Source organism: Panthera onca, chromosome C2 (assembly GCF_046562875.1).
Source record: "Panthera onca isolate mPanOnc1 chromosome C2, mPanOnc1 haplotype 2, whole genome shotgun sequence".
Classification (NCBI taxonomy): Eukaryota; Metazoa; Chordata; class Mammalia; order Carnivora; family Felidae; genus Panthera; species Panthera onca.
Genome location: NC_138347.1, coordinates 110,036,738 through 110,058,689, shown reverse-complemented (window position 1 = coordinate 110,058,689; position 21,952 = coordinate 110,036,738). Strand labels below are relative to the sequence as shown.

Here is a 21,952-nt window from a genome sequence, read left to right as displayed (position 1 = left end):
ACATGCTATGGGATACATATAGTGTGATTTTAATTTTGTAAAATAAGAAAATATACATTTTTACACTGAAAAAGATTGGAAATATACCAAAATATTAATAGAGAAAATGTTTCAAAGTTTATTTATTTATTTTTGAGAGAGAGAGAAAAAGCGCAAGTGGGGAGGGGCAGAGAGACAGAGGGAGAGAGAGAATCCCAAGCAGGCTCCAGACTGTCAGTGCATAGCCTGACACGGGGCTCAAACCCACTGATTGCGAGATCATGACCTGAACCAAAATCAGATGCTTAACCTACTGAGCCACCCAGGCAGCCCACGAAAATGTTTTGTTGGCAAAAAATTATGTGATTTATTTTTATGATCAGAAAAAATGAGTTATTCTAGAAGAGAAATCCATATTTTCTATACTCCTGTTAAAGACATAAATAAGGGTTAAAAAACATTATTTTCCAATTCATCCTCATAGTCAGTTTTGGTGGAAGGTTTTGGCATTTTTATACTCTTTATGTCCCATGAAACATTTTTCAAATTAGACCCAACAATTCTATGTTAATATAACTTTTCCTAAAGGCATCCTGAGTACAAATGTAATTCTACACTTTTATATTGTGTATTATCTGTAATTCTCTAATGTAACTCCATTCTATTTAATCTGTGGTTTCTTAAAGAACCGTTTCTCTCCTGAGTACTTCTGAAAACATGGTCATCTTTCTTACAGTTAAGATTTTGAAGAGTTTGGCATCCTTTCTTCAATAGCCAAATTTAAAGAATGTAAAATTTGTTATGCTTTTGTAGAAAATATATGATACTATTAAAGAGTCACAGATCACCATTAAATGTGAATTACTTCACAGTGCGGTAAGGCACAAAATACATTATATTTTTGCTATCTCACAGCTTAGTAATTCTATATTCAAACTTTTCTATATTCAACCTCTCGATTACATTAAAAAAATTATTCTGAAATGAAAAATCCAATATTGTTTATTGTGATTAATTTTAACTTTATTCAACAAATGTGTATAGAGAGCACCTTCAAATGATTGGCAGAGTGCTAAACTTTGACAGTACAGAATGAGTAAGATATAGTCCCTGTCTTTGAGGTATTCACAGTCTATTTAGAGAGAAATATTACAAAAATATATATGACAATATAGCACAATAAATCCTGTTATATAAGGAGAACAAAGTACTTGAGGCAAAGAGATCAAAGGTGGGTGTCATTGAAGCCGCTTGTACCTTTTACTTCTTTTCCGGTTCAAGCTACCATCACCCCTTACCTTGATTGGCAGAATAGCCTACAACTGCTCCCCTGTTTCAATCCCTGCCTTCCTGTAATCTATTCTCAACACAGCAGCCAGATGATAGTTTCAGAAATATGTTCAGTATGTCCTCCCTTTGCTCAAACCCCCCCAGTGGCTCCCTGTTTCACTGAGTGAAAGTGAGTCCTTCCAAATCCTTCCTGATTGTGGCCTCCTACCCCCACCACAGATTTTTGTCCTTTTCTTTTCCTGTGTTCTCCTTTGCTGAGTCTGCTGTAGGCACATTAATGCTTTGATGATGTTCAAACCTATCAGCATATTTACACTTTGGGGACCTCACACTTAGCTTCCCTTTGCCAGAAAACTCATGACCCAGCGTGATTCCCTCCTTACTTACTTTACCTTGATCACATAATACCTACTGTATGAGGCCTAACCAGGCCAGGACATCTTAAATTACAACTTGTACTTTCAAGCACTCCCCATTCCCCTATCCTATCCTTATTATTATTTTTTTTAATTTGCATGGCACTTAGAACTATCCAACATTTTTATTGTTTATCTCTCTCCCTCAGTCCCAGATTATTTTATTCACTAATGTATCAAATACATTTACAGAAGGAGCTTGCATACATGTTAAATGTTCAATAAATGATAAAAAGATGATTTATCCTAGTTTTTATTATAGTAAAATCTAAGTTTTTACTAATTCAGAATTTGTGGTAACTCTTCTTAGATTCATTTGAGATTTATCTTTACATTTTCTATTAACACATTGTGGTGGTTTTTTTTTTTTTTTTTTGGCAACTAGTTGCCAAGTTCCAACAAGTTGGAATAAGAGTTCCAACAAGTTGGAATAAGAGTTCCAACAAGTTGGAATAAGAGAAAAGAATGTATAACCTCTTTAAGAAAACTATTTTCAGTCAATTTTTACTGAATCTATACAGAGAGTAAATGAAAAGCTGATTTCTAGCTGAAAACCACCACCTAAGATTTTGATTATTTTTTGTTGTTGTAATTATGTTACTAAAGTAATAAAATTACATTTCCTTTAAATTGGTGAATTCTTCAGATTTGGACTGATTTTGGACTAGCTTTTGCAACTAGTTCTGCATTAAAGAACAATTGCAGGGGCGCCTGGGTGGCGCAGTCGGTTAAGCGTCCGACTTCAGCCAGGTCACGATCTCGCGGTCCGTGAGTTCGAGCCCCGCGTCAGGCTCTGGGCTGATGGCTCGGAGCCTGGAGCCTGTTTCCGATTCTGTGTCTCCCTCTCTCTCTGCCCCTCCCCCGTTCATGCTCTGTCTCTCTCTGTCCCAAAAATAAATAAAAAACGTTGGGAAAAAATTAAAAAAAAAAAAAAAAAAAAAAAAAAAAAAAAAAAAAAAAAGAACAATTGCAGTAATGTTAAGAGAAATCATATAGATATAGGTATTAAATGGAATGTTGCAACATGCAGTCTTTATAAACCTCTGACATTCTAAGAATCTTTGGTTCCTGATGGAAGACACTAATAAGAGCCTTTAGTCAGGCTAATAGCTAAATCATGTTCTGTTGGAAAGACACATTAGAAACACATTAATTATTTCAGGCAACTGGAGTACCATTTTTTCACTGCAACATTTAGGAGATCTTAAAAAAGGGAAATGGAAATAGACTAGGAACTAAGCCCTGTAGTGGTCTGGAGGGCCTAGTGACTGCTGTAAGTGTTCGGTATTCATAGAAATTTGGTGCTTTCTCCCCATTAAGTGAGTGTGTTGCTTTCACTGAGCAATCAAAGCAGTGGGGATATGGAATTGACTTTTGTGTGTTGTGTGATATGAGGGCTTCACACTTTGGGCAATTCTCCTTTACATGTAACGACTCGTATTTGCCAAGTAGTTGGTCAGAAATATAGTTTAGTTTCTGGCCATGGACCTATGATCCTGAGCTCACTACGAGGGAATCCATATTCATTTTCTAAAGGACCCTAGCTCTCTCTCAGTGACACTTAAAGAAGTTAACTTTGTTAAGGAAAAAAGACTTGATGACAATAACGATCTATTTGGCATTTTAAAAGACCCAGGGCTCCTCCCACTCTTCCTTGGAGAAATTACCTAACTGCTAATTTGCTATGCAGAAAAGCCTTCCAAACTGCCTGCTGCCAGATTAGCTTTATCAGGGTACACATCAAACTTGCTTTGAGTTGTGGTCTTATCATGTGGAAAATGATGCAAACAGAAGATTACTGAATGAAAACAAGTATACAGATGCCCACTTACCATCAAGATGTTAGAATTAACTAAAAGAGCATATTAATAAGTTGGTCTTTTTTTCTCAAATTGCCAAGCAGGTGGGAGGTTTGAATTGGTATCTTTTGTGAGCTCTTGGTTTGAAATGAAGAGAGTGTGAGTTTCCCTCCACCCCCGATTATCTTCTGTTCATTTTAATTTGAAGTTCTCAAAGATATTTCAAAGTGAGATGCTGTTCTTTCCCTTCCTCTTTCAAAGTTTAATCAATTAGCGTTTGACATGTGTATGAAATGATAAGCATTAGCTAGCATAATAAGGAAGCAGGAAAGCAATTTGTCTTTTCCAGCTATATATTTAAAAAATTAATCACTGCTTATAAATCCTTCCCAACTCCTTTTTCCCCCACTAACAAATGAGATTGTACTCTGAAATTATTAAAAAGTAATTGCAGTATAAACAGAAAATGGTGAATAGGGAGGGTTGACTGAATTGATTCTATTTAGCGCTTGACCTTCTGTTTTCATCATTGCTAATTAAATAAGCTCAATTTAGGTTGGAGATAAGCTAAAGTATGCAACATTGCTATGAAATCTTTAAGATGCTCTAAACTGGAGAGACCCTATATAGTAGAAAGATCCTCTCTACAGAGACTGGAGATCAAATCCTGATTCTGTCACTTTTTGTGTGGCCTTCGATTAACAGCTTATCTTTTATGAATCTCAATTTTCTCATTGTAGATAGCATGAATGTAACATTCTATAGGAAATGACTGTGAAGGTTATGGAACATCTTTGTGTGATTTTCCATAAAATTAGAACTTCATCTTGATCTTCTTCTGTTCTACATCTAATTTGGCTTGCAAAGGATTAACATTGACTTTCTGATGCCAAGATCAAGGACAGATAATAGTTACACTATAATGTAATTGTCAGTGGAAGATTGTAAACTTTGATGTGTAAGTGTGGCCAAATATGCAGTATTTAATGCAGTTCTATCTTTGAAAACTCTATTTCTTTTGCCTCTGTGGGGTTATTCTTGCATAAATCTGAGTTCACTTGAGGGAAGTTTCCAAGGAGCAGCTGGGTTATTTCTGGGTTCAAGGTATTCAAAGCTCTGACTAAATCTTAACAACAGAATAATTTTCTTCCCCCAGATAGCAGTGTGATGGGAAAGGTTGTTGGACTATTTGGATGAATATATAAAAGCTTAAATTAAAATATGGGGAGAGAATACTTTCATACATTTGTTTTCTAGTTTACTTGTAACATGTTAGCCTTCCCTTGCTTCATAAAGAATCCTCTAAGATTAGATGAGCACAAAATCCAAGCAACCAACACTGCTGGTTCATTAATGTCACACTTCATCCATTCTTCCTGTGTGTTCAAATGTCATACAACCCTAAAATAAAACAAAGAAAAACAAAACAAAAAACAAGCTAACCCCCAAGGTAAATAACAACAGCAACAAAAAACTACTACCAATACCACAACCTACTGCAACAAAAAGCCAGGTCCAAGCCATAACTAACAGCTGTTTAGAAGTAATTTAGATTGTTAACATTGCTGCGTTTCAATAGCATAAAGACTCCTTATGTAATAGAGTTTATAGGTAATTAGGCAATGGCTAAAAGGATAGGAAGAGTAGAGATTCCAAATGTAAAAGATTTAAATTTCTAACACATTTCTGTAGTATGACTTTAATATACCACTGAAAGTTTTGAGTGTTCCAGTTCTCATTCCTTAACTAAAAATTGCATTTATTGAGAATCATTATTTAAAATTCCTACGTACCTTGATCAAATACATTTTGAAGAATATCTTTACATTATTATTACAACAACCCTATAAAAAAGGTACACCCTGACCATTGAAGAAATCTAGTTACAGAGAGTTTAAAAGTTGTATGCCCAAGGATTAAAGTTGTTTTAGTGGTAAGACCAGGTTTTGAAAAAAACTGATGTTCATTTCATTCCCAGTAACATCTACCTTGCCTACTGTATAGAATTATTTGTAAACATCAAATGAAATAATGTGTTTGAAAGTATTTTACAAAACTAAAATTCTGTTATGTATCTGCACATATGTTAAATGTATATGTGATCTCTCCCTTTTGGGGAGATTTCATGAGAAACTAAGCCACATGTAAACACGGTGGTATAATGGAAGGAACTTGACTTTTAGGATTAAATAGGGGTTTAAAAAAGGTCATGTAGGATGTTATTTTATACTTTATCACAGTTGAAAGAGATCCATGGCTTTGCCTTTGACATTTTCCTCATTCACAACATAGTTTATCACAGCTGATTCCTCTTCATGATTCATATCCCAGCCATGATTTCTAGAGATAGCTTCCTTGAATACCTAATTTAATATCCCATTTCCACTGTGGTACTGTTTACCATTTTCCCCCTTTAGCATTTTGACAATATTTATTATTACTTATATTACTGACTTTTATTGTTGTTGTTTGCTTGTTTACTATCTTCTTTAGGGGAACCTTCTTTGGGGGCCAGTTTAGGCTGGCCACTAACTAGCCATGTGACGTAGCAACTTCTTAACTCTTCCAGACCTAAGAATTCTCATATTTGGAAATAAGAGCAAAACAGAGCTTCCAAAGAGAGTTTTCACATACATTATTCTTAAAATAAGGAAATGATAAAATCAGACTAAAAGGGCACACAAATCTTTTTCAATTCTAAAGCTTGATGTATCTAAGTCTTTGATGTATAGCTTACGTGTATTTAGTCGATAAGTAATCACATAGAAATATATACAAAAACATATTGGGATTTGGAATCCTTCTACATAATTTCTTTTCTCCTACTGGCTATTCATGCTATTTAAGATCTAAACATTCTGTGACTATTACGATTACAAATACACATTCTGTATATTTGTTAGACAGTGCAAGTTTTTAAAGTTGATAAAATATGATATTTTTGCAAGTATTTTTACTTAGAATTTTAGTCAAGATCTTGCTTGGAATTATGGTCAATGCTCAACAGTGATAGTCTCTGAAGAAATCTATTCTTTGGCTGCCTTTGTCATTGCATTTCACATTTATCATATTTAGAGTCTATTCAGATAGTAGTCATTCATTCCTCACTGTTTCATTCCATCAGAATCATTATTTGCATATGAATTTTTTTCTAAAATAGGAATTTAGGCTTGTGTAAGGATAACACTATGTTTAAAACTAATTAAATAAGATGAAGAACTTGAAATTTTTGGTGACGACCCTATTGAAATGATTGCTAAAGTGCATTTCATTATCGAATCAAAGAATCATGCCCTAGAAGAATAAAGAGACCAGAAAGGAAACTCAATGAATCTAATTTAATTCAATATATTTTTTTTTGTTTCCACTGCTAAATTATTTAGGATTTAGAATGTTATTAAATAGCCTTTGGAGTGAACTCTAAGTTTTTCTCCTTTAGGTGGTTCCATAGTTTGTCTGAAAGAAGGTTTTGGAGGGGTTGGTTGAACTGAAAATTATGTTTCTATTTTCAGTGGTTTCCTAATTTAAAATTTTCACCTCTCCAAAAAATATTTTTGACCTGAAGAGCACAAAATTGGGTATTTACCCAAAGGACACAAAAATACTAATTTAAAGGAATACATGCACCCTAATGTTCATAGCAACATTATGTACAACAGCCAAATTATGGAAACAACCCAAGTGTCCATTGACTGATGAATGGATAAAGAAAATGTAACAGTGCTCATTTTGGCCACACATATACTAAAATTGGAACAATACAGAGAAGATTAGCATGGCCCCTATACAAGGATGACATGTAAATTCATCAAGCATTCCATATTTAAAAAAAAGAAGATGTGGCATATATATACATAGTGGAACAACCTGGATGGTGCTAGAGAGTATCATGCTAAACAAAATAAGTCAGTTAGAGAATGACAAATACCGTATGATTTCACTCATATGTGGAATTTAAGAAACAAAACAAGTGAACAAAGAGGAAAAAAAAAGAGTTTGGGAGGTAAACAAAGAACCAGACTCTTAACTATAAGAACAAACTGATAGTTACCAGAGAGGAGATGGGTGGGTGGATGGGCTAAATAGGTAATGGGGATTAAGGAGTATAGTTGCTGTGATGAGCTCTGGGTGTTGTATGGAATTGTTGAATCACTATTTGTACACCTGAAACTAATATTACACTCATTGTTAACTGGAATTTAAAAAAAAACCCTTAAAAATGGTGATTATAATAAATAAATAGGGGTGCCTGGGTGGCTCATTCGGTTGAGCATCCAACTCTTGACTTTTCAGGTCATGATCCCAGGGTCGTGAGATTGAGCCCCATGTCAGGCTCTGCACTGAGCAGGGAGCCTGCTTGAGATTCTTCTCTCTCTCTCTATCCCTCCATCTCTCCCCCGACCCCCGCCCCGGCTTGTGCCCACTCTCTCTCATTGTTTCTCTTTTTCTAAATCAATCAATCAATCAATCAATAAAAACGATCTGTTAAGATTCTTGGTTGTAAGCAACAGAAATTGATTCTACTTCATCGGAATCAGCTAGAATTAAACTTATTTAATAGAATTTAATGGAATTCAACAGAATTAACTAGACTTAAGCTGGTTCAAATCAATTGTTCTTCCTAAGAAAATTTTTTTTCAGAGTTTAAGCAGCAGAAAGAGAGGTGAAGAACCAAGCTTTAAAAGGATAGGAACTAGAGTAACTACAGCAGAAACACATAGTTTTTTGGGGGTCAGGGCATGAATCAACTCCAGTGTTTTCAAATGCATGACTGGTCTAGCACAAAATCACATACCATAAGATTGTAATGGACAGAAGAACAGTTTTCTCAAAGCAAAAGTTAGTTTTCTATTTCATAAAGAAAGGGAATGAATGTTGAGACCAATGGCAACACAAGTGAAGAATTATTTTCCTCACTTTGGACTCTTGGACTAACTGAATTTAACTTTGCAATCTTTGCAGTCACGTCTTTTGGTTGGAAGCCATGTATATGCTCTAAGTGCTGCCCTAAGGAGATTAGGACTGGAAACCCCATTGCTTTACTAATCCTGTGCAACCTTAATTTTTCCTTCACAAGTGGAGTATTTTTTCTTGCCTTGCTTATCCAAAAAGCAAAGCCTTTAAAGATCCTTACATGTAACACAGGAATAACATGATTACATGTAACATAGAGTATTTGTAAGTCTCTGATAAGGTAATGAATGTAGAGTGACATTTTGTGCATCATAAATCACTGTATACAACTAAGGTACAGTTATTATTTTAATTATGTTTATATTGTTTAGGCTAAAGACAATGTAGAGTAGTAGTACTAGTTAAGAGTATGAACTCAAGAACTACAGGACTAAATTCAAACTTCAACTATACCACCTTGGGCAAGTGACTTGAATGTTAAGTGGCTCATTTCCCTTGTCTTTAAGTTGAGGATAATAGTAGTGCCTTTTTCAAAGTGATCATTTTTAGAGTTAAATGAATGCATATATGAAAAGCACTTAGAACTATGCCTGACACAAAATAAATGATATAAAATTATTTCTATTATTATTGTTGTTTTTTTTTTCTTGTGAAAGCTAATCTTTGAGTTCTACTTTTAACATTTATTTCAAGATTTATAAATACAACTATGCTACACTGCTATGCCTTATTTAGAAGTTTTCCTGAAATCATATTGTTGGGTGAATTATTTGTATCTCTGTGTCATGTTTTTACATCTGGATTATCTAGTCCTTTGGGGTTAGCTCATGTTGTCCACATTTTATTATTTCCCAAAGGCACTAATAATTCACTCTCACATGAATTAAACCTCTCTTTCATTCTTTTTCACTTACATATTTGTTTCTCTTAATCATTTTGTAGTGTTTATTTTGAAAGAAGGGCATCAAAAGCTATTGGATTATACTGAAAAGATTTTTAGTATCAGTTCCCAGTTCAGTTTCCTTGTACAATGAATAATAGCTAGGGCTATTGGGCCAACATGAAAAGTTACCCCAAACTTGGTTCTGTTAGGACCAGGTTGGCTACTGCTTTTATGTATGAGATTATCAGAATATTTTCAAAAAGTCTGCACCTCAAATTCTCACTTTGAAGACTGTCAATTCTTGGCAAAAATAAACAAAACATACGATCTCTCTCTTTTTCTCTCATTCTCTCTCTCTCTCTCTCTCTCCCCACACACACCCCAAAACTAAACAAAAGTGAAAAGGCATAGAACTGAATTTTCATTTATTTCGAAATAATTTCTAAAAAATCTGGCTTGAAGATTTTGCCTTAATAAGGCATATTTATCAAGGTAGAAAGACATGTTATATATTAACATTTTTAGCTTGTTCAATAATTCTTAAATATTTAGACATATGACAAGTTGGCCTCCATTTGTACTCTTCTATTGTGTTAGAATGGTTTAATTCTTTAATGACAGATAACTGAGTTATATTTAATGTAGATATAATTTGCAGGGAACTGATTTCAGAGAGAAATGTCATGCTACATTTGCATGCTGGAGTTTCATAAGTATTAACACGTGTTTCTATTTACAACAATGAATCCATTAATCCAACAAATATTTATTGAGTTGCAACTGTGTCTGGGCACTCATACAGGAACTGCAGGCACAGCAGTGAACAAAAAAGACCAAAAGTCCTTACTTTGCGGGAGCTTATATGTTAATGGAGGAGGAAGATAATAAATGACAGACAGGTAAATATATTATGGGATCACTTAGTAATAAGTGCTATGGAGAAAAATAAAGCAGGGAAAGGGGACTAAATACTGGCAAGGTAGTATTGCTGGTTTATATGATAGCCATGGAAGACCTTTGTGAGATGTCATTTGAGCAGAAGCCTGAAGGAAACGAGGGAGAAACTTTGCAAATATCTGGGCAAAGAGCGTTCCAGGCAGAGACAGTGGTGAGTGCAAAGACCCTGTGATGAGAGTGGGTTAGGCATATTTAAGGAACAAGCTGCTGGAGGGAAATAGACAAGGGATGAGGTCCAAAAGGGGTCATGGACAAGACTCCATGGTCTTGGCAGGTGATTTTATAGACTTTGGCCTTTATTCTGAATGAGATAGGAAGCTACTGATATTTTTTTTTATATATTTTTTTATTTTTTAATATATGAAATTTACTGTCAAATTGGTTTCCATACAACACCCAGTGCTCATCCCAAAAGGTGCCCTCCTCAATACCCATCACCCACCCTGCCCTCCCTCCCACCCCCCATCAACCCTCAGTTTGTTCTCAGTAGGAAGCTACTGATATTTTGAGCAGAGTAGTGACATGATCTGACTCAATTTTAAACAATGTCTCTGGCTAATATTAGATGCATTAAAGAATGGGAAATCTATAGGCTGAAAAATCTGAATGCTGGAGCTGGGTGGGAATTCAATTAGGGAGGCATTAGAGCAAGGATCATCATTTTAGACGTTACTTAAAGATAAGCAAATCTTACTTAAAGGGCTAACATTTAAGTATTAAAGTGTCAGTGAGCCATGCCTCCTTGAATTATTTCATATTACACTAACATCCTTACTTACAAAGAATAATATCTTCCAGGAAAAGAGAAGATACTGGGTTAAAAGGTTTGAAATAAAGATTTTTTTGATGTCCTAAGACACGCTAATAATATACCAAGTCAAATAAATGATCATATTTTCTTTGATTTTTCTGATGGAAGAACAAGCTGTGTATACTCTCTTTAGAGACTAGGTAAGTTCCATCAGGGAAGCCAAAAAATGTTAATGGACACTTTGAAATTGATTTTATAAGAACATTTTCATGAAATAAGAACATATTGAGGTGCAAAATTAAATGCCTGTTTGAGGCACCGGTTCATCTTCTGTGGCCTTTACGATGTCAGTGTCACAATATAAAAAAAAAGGAGATTCAAGTTAAGTCAGTAAAGAGTGAATTGTTGGAAGCTGTAAATACAACCCTTGCTTACTTCATGGGTGAGACTGAAACAATATGAAAGACTTCCAACAAAATCAGAATTGCTTTTTCCTGTTCAACCTCACCCTTATCCTTTCTTTTTAATTTTGAGAATAAATACTACTAGTATTTGGTGCTGAAATATTCATTTACCATATGTCAAAAAAGCCTAGTCTCTTGAACAGATTTCAATTTCTCTAGTGTAATCCTAGAGACTGTGGCTTATTGATTCTGTATGTTACTGTCCATTATGTTTAGCTATTATGATAATGTTTAAGATATTAATGTGCTAATTAAATGGAAGTTCTAATTACTTACTCTTGCATGGTAGATGCTGACCAATCATTCTTCTTGCTTTGAAAATATAGATGCTTTTAGATATATACTCATTCACATCTTTAGTGGCATATTATTTTGTTACTTATTGTGTATCCATGAGCCAGCAAATTAATTTTCGTTGCATTTCTACTGTCCAGCATCATGCTGGGTGGTTAGGATCAGAGGTCCTTGCTTATAAAGTTATTGCATAACCTGGGAGAACTATTTTTCTGATAGGATTTAAGGTTTTTCTCCTTACTATTTATAATTTAGAAACTCTGTTGAAGAATCAAATTGAATTGACATTAATGAGAGCCTACTTTTTCTCAGAGCAATGCTAGGTGCAGAAGAATTATAAAGACATGATTCCTAATGTCATGGAGGTTACCATGGCTAGAGAGCTCCATAGCACAAACATACTAGAGTCTCAGAGTGGGTGACCAGACTCTGAATACTGCAGGAGCACAGAAAGGGTGGCACCATTATGGACTTGGTTTGATAAGGAGTCATGAGGACATGATTCTGGAACTATGGCTTGAGGTATGAGAAGTCTGTGGAATGCAAGAAGTGTATTTCAGAGATTCAGTCTGTTGAGAATAAAAAAATATGGCTACACTTGGATGTAGTAAAAATAGATGAGGTTATATAAGTGCTGTAATGAGTAATAAGTGGCTTGGTATTATTCCTACCACCTTCCAACCTCCCAGCCTAGGGGTGAACTGACTGCTGAATGATATTTTTCATTTTTGGTACCAAATCAAATAGTTTTTTTAGCATCAGGTAATTACTGCTGAAGTTTTCATTCTTATCGTTTGTCACTTTCCTGTGACTTGAAAATATGGAGCACAAGTTGTCCTGACCACTTTTCATTCAATAGCAGCACTCTGTAGAAGCACTTTTTGTCCCAAGCTACTGCCAAGGTATGGAACATACAGTGTGGCTATTATTCCAAGCAACAGTTTTCTTGCAGAAACTGGAGAGAAGCCAAAAGAAAAATCAATCACAATTATTCTAAGTGATGGTTCACAATGTTCTCCTTAACTTAATCTGTTAGTTCCCTGAGAGCACTGACAATGCTTCTTCACTTTTGATCTCCTCAGTTCCCAGCACTGTGTGGCAAATAGTAAGATATAAGTGTTTGCTAAATAAATACAGAAATACATAAAGTAAGTTTTGACATCTGTGTCAGGATATCCAAATACCTGTCCTTTTACTCATGGACTATATCTGATCCTTTCCTCTCATGCAGTTTGAAGTGTAGAAATCTGTTATTAATGTATGAAGTCTTCAATTTTTTTACGAGTCCTACAAAGTAAAAGCTAAATAAAAGAGGTGTTCACAGGATTGGTTTAAAATCTCAGACTTCTGTCCCACATACCTCTGAAGGTGGCTGGCTGTTCTGTAAACAGATTGATTCTCTCCATGGAAGTTGCTAAAGGTGACAGAACTTTTCCTGAACTTTGGAATACTCTGGAATGTCTTTGGGGAGTGACTTTTAGAATCATGAGGTGAAGAACGCCCACCCATAGGGCAGAGAGGGGACTCCACCTCAGTCCTCACTTCTGACAGGCAGTTTTCTTGCTTCAGGTAACTTTCAGGGCTGCTGTTCTCAGGAATTTATCTTCGTTATTTGTAAGATGAGCTGACCACCCAGAGGTTTTGCCTCTTCCTTAAGAAAAATTTCAGTCACTAAAATTATCTGTATACAAGAATGCCAGTTTGTCAGAGTCGGAAAATATGTATTTTGGTAAATAGAATTCCCTTGTGGGAATTTCTGATGTTTGAGCAAATTGAATACATAAAATATACTTTGAACTTAAACTATATATGGCAAGCAATTCACTCCTCTGAAGACTGAGAAAAAATTTTAGATTCCTGAGTTATATGAGTAAAAAAATTCCATATTTTACTTATATACACAGGAAGATGGTACAGGAAGTTACATCAAATCTGGAATAATTCTATGATATAACTGTAAAAAAAGTTGTTTCAAAAAAATAATTGTCCGTAGCTGTTTACTATTTTTCCTCTAGAAATATGTATGTAACTGCTTAACTTTTGCCCTATTAACTGAATTACATTCCTAGTTGACAGATTATTGAAAAAGCCTGGATTTTAAAAGACTGTGTTTCTATGTCCTTTCATACTTCTTTCCTTCTACTTCAGAAGCATGATAAGACTTGAGGATATGATAATATATAAATCAATTTATGGAAAGATTATGTCTGAACAGTGAGTAGAATTTAGAATTGAAAGTAACATGAACAAAACCAACTTAGGGTGGCCATAGAGAAAATAAGCGAAAGAACAGCAACTTAGTGTGGCACATTGCTTCAAAGGTGATACTTTCATTAGATTTCTTGTTGGAAGTTGAGGATAAACTCATTTTCAGCAGACTTTTATAAGTAGTGATCCTTTTCACCTGGGTGAAGGGATTGTCGTTCCTGAAATAGGTTGCATTTTTTTCCTGCCTGAAATCCTAGGAGTGTCATTGGTCTTCAAATATATTTTGTATCAGACCCTCTGATAGTTAAACTTTGCTGACCATATCAGTGCTGTAAATTTGAACCTAAGCCTGTGATGGCTAATTCTCCAGGGAGGTGTTTTCCTTTGACCCCTGGAATTTTTCTTTTTTGTGGGCTTACCTATATATTTAAAAGGATGTTTATTAGGTTTTATCCAGGGCATTTACCTTTGCTATTATATTTCTGGAAATGGATATTGATGCTTTTTATTTCATAAATAAATGCCTTAGTGTGCTTTACTCTTTTATATTTGGACCCTATCTTCTTATTTGTAATTTAAGATACTCAGATACTGGAAAAAAAAAAAAAAACAAACAACTTTCTGAATGCTACTAAGGATCTCAATTTTGGAGATGAATTGTTCCTTGTGATCTTCCTAAGTTCACATATCCATTTATATATTTATATTTAACTTTTATGTGCATTTTGGATGGTAGTGCACCTTAATAAATACTTAATATCTTTTGTAGCCATGTGTTACTTTATTCACATTGGGTTGATTGTATGTTTGCTCATAGGCATCACATGCATGCTGATGGTATTACTATATGAACACTGATAAGTTTGGTGGGTAAAAATTTCCAGGCTCCTGCCAAAAAAGTTGCATCTCCAAATCTATGGAGAAGAAAAGTCAGTTGATGCTATTTACCATGGATAATATTAACTGAATGCAAGGAGGTCTCCGAGCAGTAACTCCTCTTTCATTTTGATATGGAATTAACTCACTAAAAGGATATAAATGATGCTGACTTGATGTAGACTGGAAGAGGATAAATTTTCATCCCACAAAATGAACTAAGATTAATATAAACTCACAATAACAGGTAAATAAAAGTCTCTCAGGTTGAAGAGGGATGATGCTGTGATTTATTCATGGATCCAAAAAATTGAGACCAGAGTGGGTTTTCTTGGCAGACTACAGAAGAAAGGGCACTCTAACAGGTTGACATCATATCTGCTTTTATCAGACACAAGGATTTCAGTCTGCCATAACATGATTAACATAAACCAGTTCCTCATTTATTTATGATTTTCAAAGATGGATATAGCCAAATATATTAATTCTCTAAATTAAAAAGAGTAATTTTAAACCCTCAAATAACACACATATAAGTGTATGCGCATAGACACAGTGTGTTTAGTTATTTATTTCAAAATAAATAAATAAACATAAAATTTTCCTTGTTTCAAAGTCTCTATTAGGCCCCAGAGAATCTTGAGGTATGTAAGGCCATTTGTATTTAATTGAAATGACTCCTGTTTTTTGAGATTTTTTGTCTGCTTCTTTTTGGAGCAGGAGGTAGGTTTTTGTTCTCCTCTCTCAGGGTCAGCTGCGGTTTCTTGCGTCTAGTGTTGGCGACTCCTTCTAACAGTCCCCTTTGCTTTTAGTTTGCTCTTTCTAGTCACCTGTGACTTGATTCAAACTCGGTTTTCCCAATTAGAATGAGTATTCTGAATCTGAAAACATAAGTGCAAGTGAAGGATCAGGGGTTAATCCAATGACAAAATTACCCAAGTTTTAGTGTATGGGCCTTGTAAAATCTGTTCTGACTGCCCAGAGGACTTTTTAAAATCTGGTTTTATTCCAGACACTAAAGATGGAATCATGTGACCTCCATATAAATGAAGTGTTACTTTCTCTGATGAAAAGAGAATAATGGGTTGATTGACCAACAAGAATGTGTCCCAGATGGAAATCACATTCCTTATTGTAATTTAATAAACTATTATTTTGTGTCATAATGTTCTTCTTTCCTGAAATTATGAAGAATGACTCAACTTGCCAGGATTATAAAATCAAAGGTTAATCTACAAAACTGAGTGACAGGACTGTAGAGTCCAGACTGAAATTTCCTCTTGTGTTACTCATTATATTAGTATATATGGCATTTGTTTTAGATTAAAAATCAGTATGAGAAGCAAGAGAGAAAAAAAAAGCTCAGAACAACCAAGATGATACTTTTGCTGAATATATATGCTGAATCAGTCGTTGAAAGATGGACATTATAGACCTGGCATCATTCACCCTCACTATTTGTCAGGTAGTTGCTAAATCTTAAAAATATCCTGAGATTTTATGACAGTCCTACTGATACGGGTATACAACAGCTGCAAGCCTGGGTGCTGAAAATATAAACTTCTAAAATGTGAATGTGCGCAGCATGAAGATGTTACAATCTCTGAAGTTCTTCCATGGATAGTTATTTATTATTATCTTTGACATCCATGTTTCACTTTTTAGTTTAAATCCAACTATATTCCATACTTTGAATTCAGTTCTGAGTTTAAGTAATGAAAGATGTGAGTGTTTAGTGCTATGTTTCTCAGCTTGGCTACACATTAGAATCATCTAATGAGCTTTTAAAATTCTTAATACCCAGGTCACATCCCAGACCTATTCAATCAGAATATTTGGGAATATGACCCAAGTGGAAATGCTTTCTAAAGTTCCCCATGTGATTTCATCATGTAGCTATGGCTGAGAACCACTGCTTACTAATAAGGCCTAATTGGGTTAGAATCATTAAAGGGCCTGATGCGTGCCATTATAAACACACATCTCCGACTCAGCTGGACCATGCAAGTTTTTGCGCAACTTTTAGCAGTCTTGTTTAACTCCTCACATGTATCATGAAGGCCTGCATTAAACCTTTCTAGATCTTCATCATATTATTTCACCCTTAATGTCTTCACTCCTAGCAGATGATCTTAACCCTCTCCTCCCCCTACCCAAAAAAAGGAAGGAAAGAGGGAAGGAAGGAAGGGAGGAAGGAAGGAAAAAGGAAGGGAATGAAGAAACCTAGAGTGAAATTCCTCAATTTCCCTCACTTACCAGTAACCTCTTGATCACTACTTCCTTCTCAATTGCAGGAGCTAGTGCCCTTGATTTCATCCTCTCCTGTCTCCTAGGACTTCGCTCAAGTAAGTCCTCCGTTCTCTTGTCTCTATTCTTGCTTCTGTGGGCTGCGTCTCCTTTCTTTGGCTCAGTCTTCCTCTCAGGCTGCCACTCTAATTCTCTCATTCTCTTCTCCAGATGATTTGAATGCCTAATCTATAGTCACCGAATCAATTCCCTCACACGAATTCTAACCTGGCTTCCACTCTCACACTGTCAAAAAGACCCTGCACAGGGTCACCATCCACGGCTTTCAATGGCCAATTCTAATAACCCCTCTTACTCTTCACACTCGTGGCCCCCCTCTCTCTTTGCTGAAACACTTGACCTCTCCATGCTCTTTATATGTTCTGCATTCTTAGCTACCACAACCTCACCTCTTGTTCAACTCCTTTTTCTTTTTTAAAAATACCTTAACCGTTTTTGTTCTATAGGATTCTACCCTTAGCTAATTTCTATTCTCTTTCTGCATGTTTTCTTTGGGTGATTCTGGCCAGTCTCTTGGTATCAGCTAATACATTCATGTTGTTGGCTAATAACCCAACCTCTCTCCTAATTGCTGGGCTTTTATATTCATCCATAAATGTTGCAAAAATCTCAAAAATCTCTGCCCAGAACCAACCATTTCCACCTCTGTAAACCTAAATCACAAACAAAGCAAAATAAAACAAAATAACACAACAAAGAGATTCTTTGTCTCTGTGTTATTTGTGCCATAATTTCCCCAATCACCTAATCTCTAAACTACTGTATTTCCCTAAAACACATGAAACCCTTTTACACTTCAATAGTCTTTTAAGTTCATCTTTTTTCCCCCCTTCATTCTAATGCCTGAGGTTGGGAACTCTTCTTCTGTACAAATCATCATGATCTTTTTTTACAGTGCCATCAGAGTGATTGTTTTTTTTTTTAAAAAACACAAATTTTATTGTATTATGTTTCCACTTCAAACTCTTAACGGCTGCCCATTCTTTCTAGGCTCCATTACACTTTGACCATCGCTTGCAAGATCCTCTCTGCCTGGCACAGACCTCTACCCCTCCCACCTTAAGCTCCAGCACACCCTAGCACTACGCAGCGCTGATCCCTCAGTCGATGTTCTCTTATACTGCTTATTATCTTTAGATTGTCTCCCCTCAGAGAATCCTACTTAGTCTTTAAGATTGAGACCAAGTATTGTTTCTTCTGCAAAGTTTTTTCTGAAAGTCGTTTTCCTCTGCCATCTCTGCCTCTTTAATTTGGGTTCCCAGTATAATAAAATTTGTCACATTGTTTTATAATTTAAAAATATTTAAAATAACTGTGTTCTTCTTTTGTGGATTAAAATACCACAGATAATGAAAAACTCCACTTTGATTATCAACCCCAATTCCAACCTTTTTCCGAGAGCTAGAATCATGCATATCACTCTGATATATAAGCTTCTGGAGCCTTTACTACAGTTTGCATGTTCACATAGACAAATATGGAATTAATTTTTAATACCTTTCTTGAAGTCTAATTAATGTCTTATAAACTTCACATATTTAGAGTATATATGATTTGATAAATTTTGATACATATATTTATCTTTGAAACCATACAAATTTCCTACTAGCACTTTGTTAATTGTTCTCTCCCACCCTTTCCTATCCCCAAACCCCCAAACAACCACTGTGTTCTTATTTTCTATCATTATGTTCAAATTTCCTAAAATTTCATATAAATGGAATCATACAATGGGTAGTAGCTTTTCCTCTGGCCTCCTTCACTGAACAAAATTAATTTGAGATTCATTCCTGTTTTTGTGTTCATTTTTATTGCACAGTACTCTTCCACTAGATAGCTATACCACGATTTATTTATCCATTTACATATTAATGGACATTTGGATTGTTTTCAACTTTGGCTATTATGAAAAAGCTGCCATAGACATTTGTGTAAAGTCTGTATGGGCTCATGCTTTCATTTCCCCTGGGTAAATACCTGCGAATAAAATGGCTGAGTATGTGGGTCATATGGTCATATGAGTCTTTTAAATTTGTTTTATATATAATGTCCAGAGCCTTTAGTGGATGAAATAGGATAAATTCTATCTACTTGATCTTCCTGGAAGTGGGGATTAGGCCCTAAATTGAATTTTTATATCTGTGGTGTCATAGAAAGATACAGGTCATTGTCCCTGTTGGCATAGAGCTCTTAAAACTCTTAACATTTCCTGAATGATAGGAGTGATAGGAGCATCTTTTGTTCCAATGAGATGACTCTTGGTGAGCACCTAGATAGCTTCAGAATGGGGGCTTGTTGCCAGAAAGACCAAGATTTGAGTAGAAACATGGATATTTCAGCCCCCTGTCCTAACCTTCTGGGGAGAGAAGAGGAACTGAAGATTAAGTTAATAATCCATTATACCTATGTAATGAAACCTCCATAAAAAAACCCTAAGTGATGAAGTTTGGAGAGTTTTTGGGTTAGTGAATACTTTGAGGTACTGAGAAAGTGGTGTACCTGAAGAAGGCATGGAAGCTCTGTGCCCCTCCCCCATACCTCGCCCCATGCATCTCTTCCATTTGATTGTTCCTGAGTCATAACTTTTATAAGTCAGTAAAAGTAAGGTAATTGTTTTCCTGAGTTCTGTGAGTCATTCTAGTGAATTATTGACCCTGAAGTGGAGTCATGAGTACCCCAGAATTTATAGCCAGCTGGGCAGAAATAAGAGTATGCATTCTTATTATCTTATTGTATATAATTATTAAATATTATATATTTTATTATAATTATCTTATTATTAATAAGAGTATTATTTCCTAAAGTGGAAGCAGTCTTGTGGAACTGAGCCCTTAATCTGTGGGGTCTGAGCTAACTCCAGATAGCTAGTGTCAGAACTGAATGGAATTGTTGGACACCAGTTGGTGTCAGACAACAGAGCACTGGTCACTATCAGTAGGAAAACTCCTGTAATATGTCTTTATTTCTTTGATATTATCCAAATATAGACTGAAATCTCTGGCTCTTGGCTATCATTCCTCTGCTTAGCTTCTCTTGTCCTATGCTTACAACTGGCAAATGCCTTAAGGGAAAAAATGACTCAAAAAACATCAGTTCACCTTTCTTGAGATTCTCTTCTCTCTCTGATCTTGGCCTCCCACATACCAGTTCTCTTCAGAGCTTTCTGGTTTCAAACAGATGTGGGTTTTTACTGTTTGTTTTATATCTAACTGTATAATTGAAGCATTTGTCTGTTTCAAGCTACTCTAATCAAAGCCAGAAGTGTAAGTCTGAGATTAAAAACATTCTAATAATGTCATCTTGTTTAGATAAAAATATTTGCTACTCTGGTTATTTTTATTCAGTTATTCTACAAATAGTTGTTCAGTGTCTCCTATGTATAAGGATTCTGCCAGACACCAAAAGTGCAGCAGTTTCTCAGATAGACCCAGTCCTGCCTTTATGGAAATTTAGTTAGGGAACCAAATGTTAAATCATGATATAGATAAATATAGAATAATAAACTGTGATAAATGCTAATAATGATAATGGCTATCTTTGATGGATTTTTTTCCCATAAGCATATATCCACTTAATTGCACAATCTTATAAGTATGGCTTTAGTCACTCCTCTAAACTGCAGTGTATCTTAGCTTCTTTGCTCTGCTTTATTTTCCCCATAATTTCACCTATTTTTCTATCTCCCTATCTCTATCTACCTATCTGTCTGTTTGTCCTATGTATCTATCTATCTATCTATCTATCTATCTATCTATCTATCTATTCATTGTTGGTTATATGTTTCCCACACTAAAATGAGAACTCCTTGAAGGGAAGGGCTTCATCTTTTTCTTTTCACTTATATATCTATAGAGGCTCATGCATGATAGGCACTCAACTTTTAAAATGTTCAGTGAATAGCTTTTTACTGCATGCTGGCAACTTCACCAAGAATTTTTGTGCACTTAATTTTCATCTACCCTATCACAGTAGGCTGAATGATGGCAACTACAGATACCAGGTTTTAATCCTTGGGACCTGCAAATGTTATCTTAAAAAGAAAAAGGAACTTTGAAAATGTAATTACATTTAAAATGTTGACATGGGAGGATTATTCTGGATTATCCAAGTGGGCCCTAAATGCAATTATGAGTGTCCTTATAAGAAAGAGACAGAGGGATATAATATTTTTAAGGAATATTTCCTCTGTTAAGGGGCTTTTTAAATGGATTTTCAGGTTCTGAACACTTGGGGTTACCATTATATGACTTTAAGATCAGCAAGATATTACTATAGCTTTTATAAAGACTTTGATTTAATCTTTTTTTTGTATGTAGACTAAAGATGAATAAAATTGCTATTAATATTAATCATTTTAAATCTTCATAGCTTAGTTAGATAAGCAGAGCGTCATAAAACTTTAAATTTGAAGAAGAGAACATTCCAAGATTAGGTTTGTATCTTACTGTCAAAATATATTTTGAAAGAGTCATCTATAAAGGATATTGAATATCTTGCTCCCAGAATGAAGGATATTAAAAAGTATGATATGAATCTATCACTCAGTCAGATTGTTTTGATTCTGGTTGACCAGAAATTGAAACTGGAGTTCCCAAATATTGAAAATAAGTATAGTTTTTATACTACATTTATTTAAAACATATCTTAGCGATCTTCAATAAAACTCTCTTAGAACATCACTGAAATGAATAGTTAAAGAAAAACATTCCCTTACCACACACATGAGTATATTCAATTCTATTCAATTACAAGAATAGTTATGAACATACAAATCAAGTCATTAAACGTTTAATGATAATTACAAAAATACAGGA

General features: G+C 35.0%; 1 non-coding gene across 1 annotated transcript; it reads left to right on the top strand.

Moving 5' to 3' along the window:
- The first annotated feature begins 7,204 nt into the window (after nt 1-7,204).
- LOC132684408 (U6 spliceosomal RNA) lies at nt 7,205-7,311 on the top strand. The gene has a single exon (XR_009612631.1). It is a non-coding gene; the product is annotated as a U6 spliceosomal RNA (small nuclear RNA).
- The last annotated feature ends 14,641 nt before the right edge of the window (nt 7,312-21,952 follow it).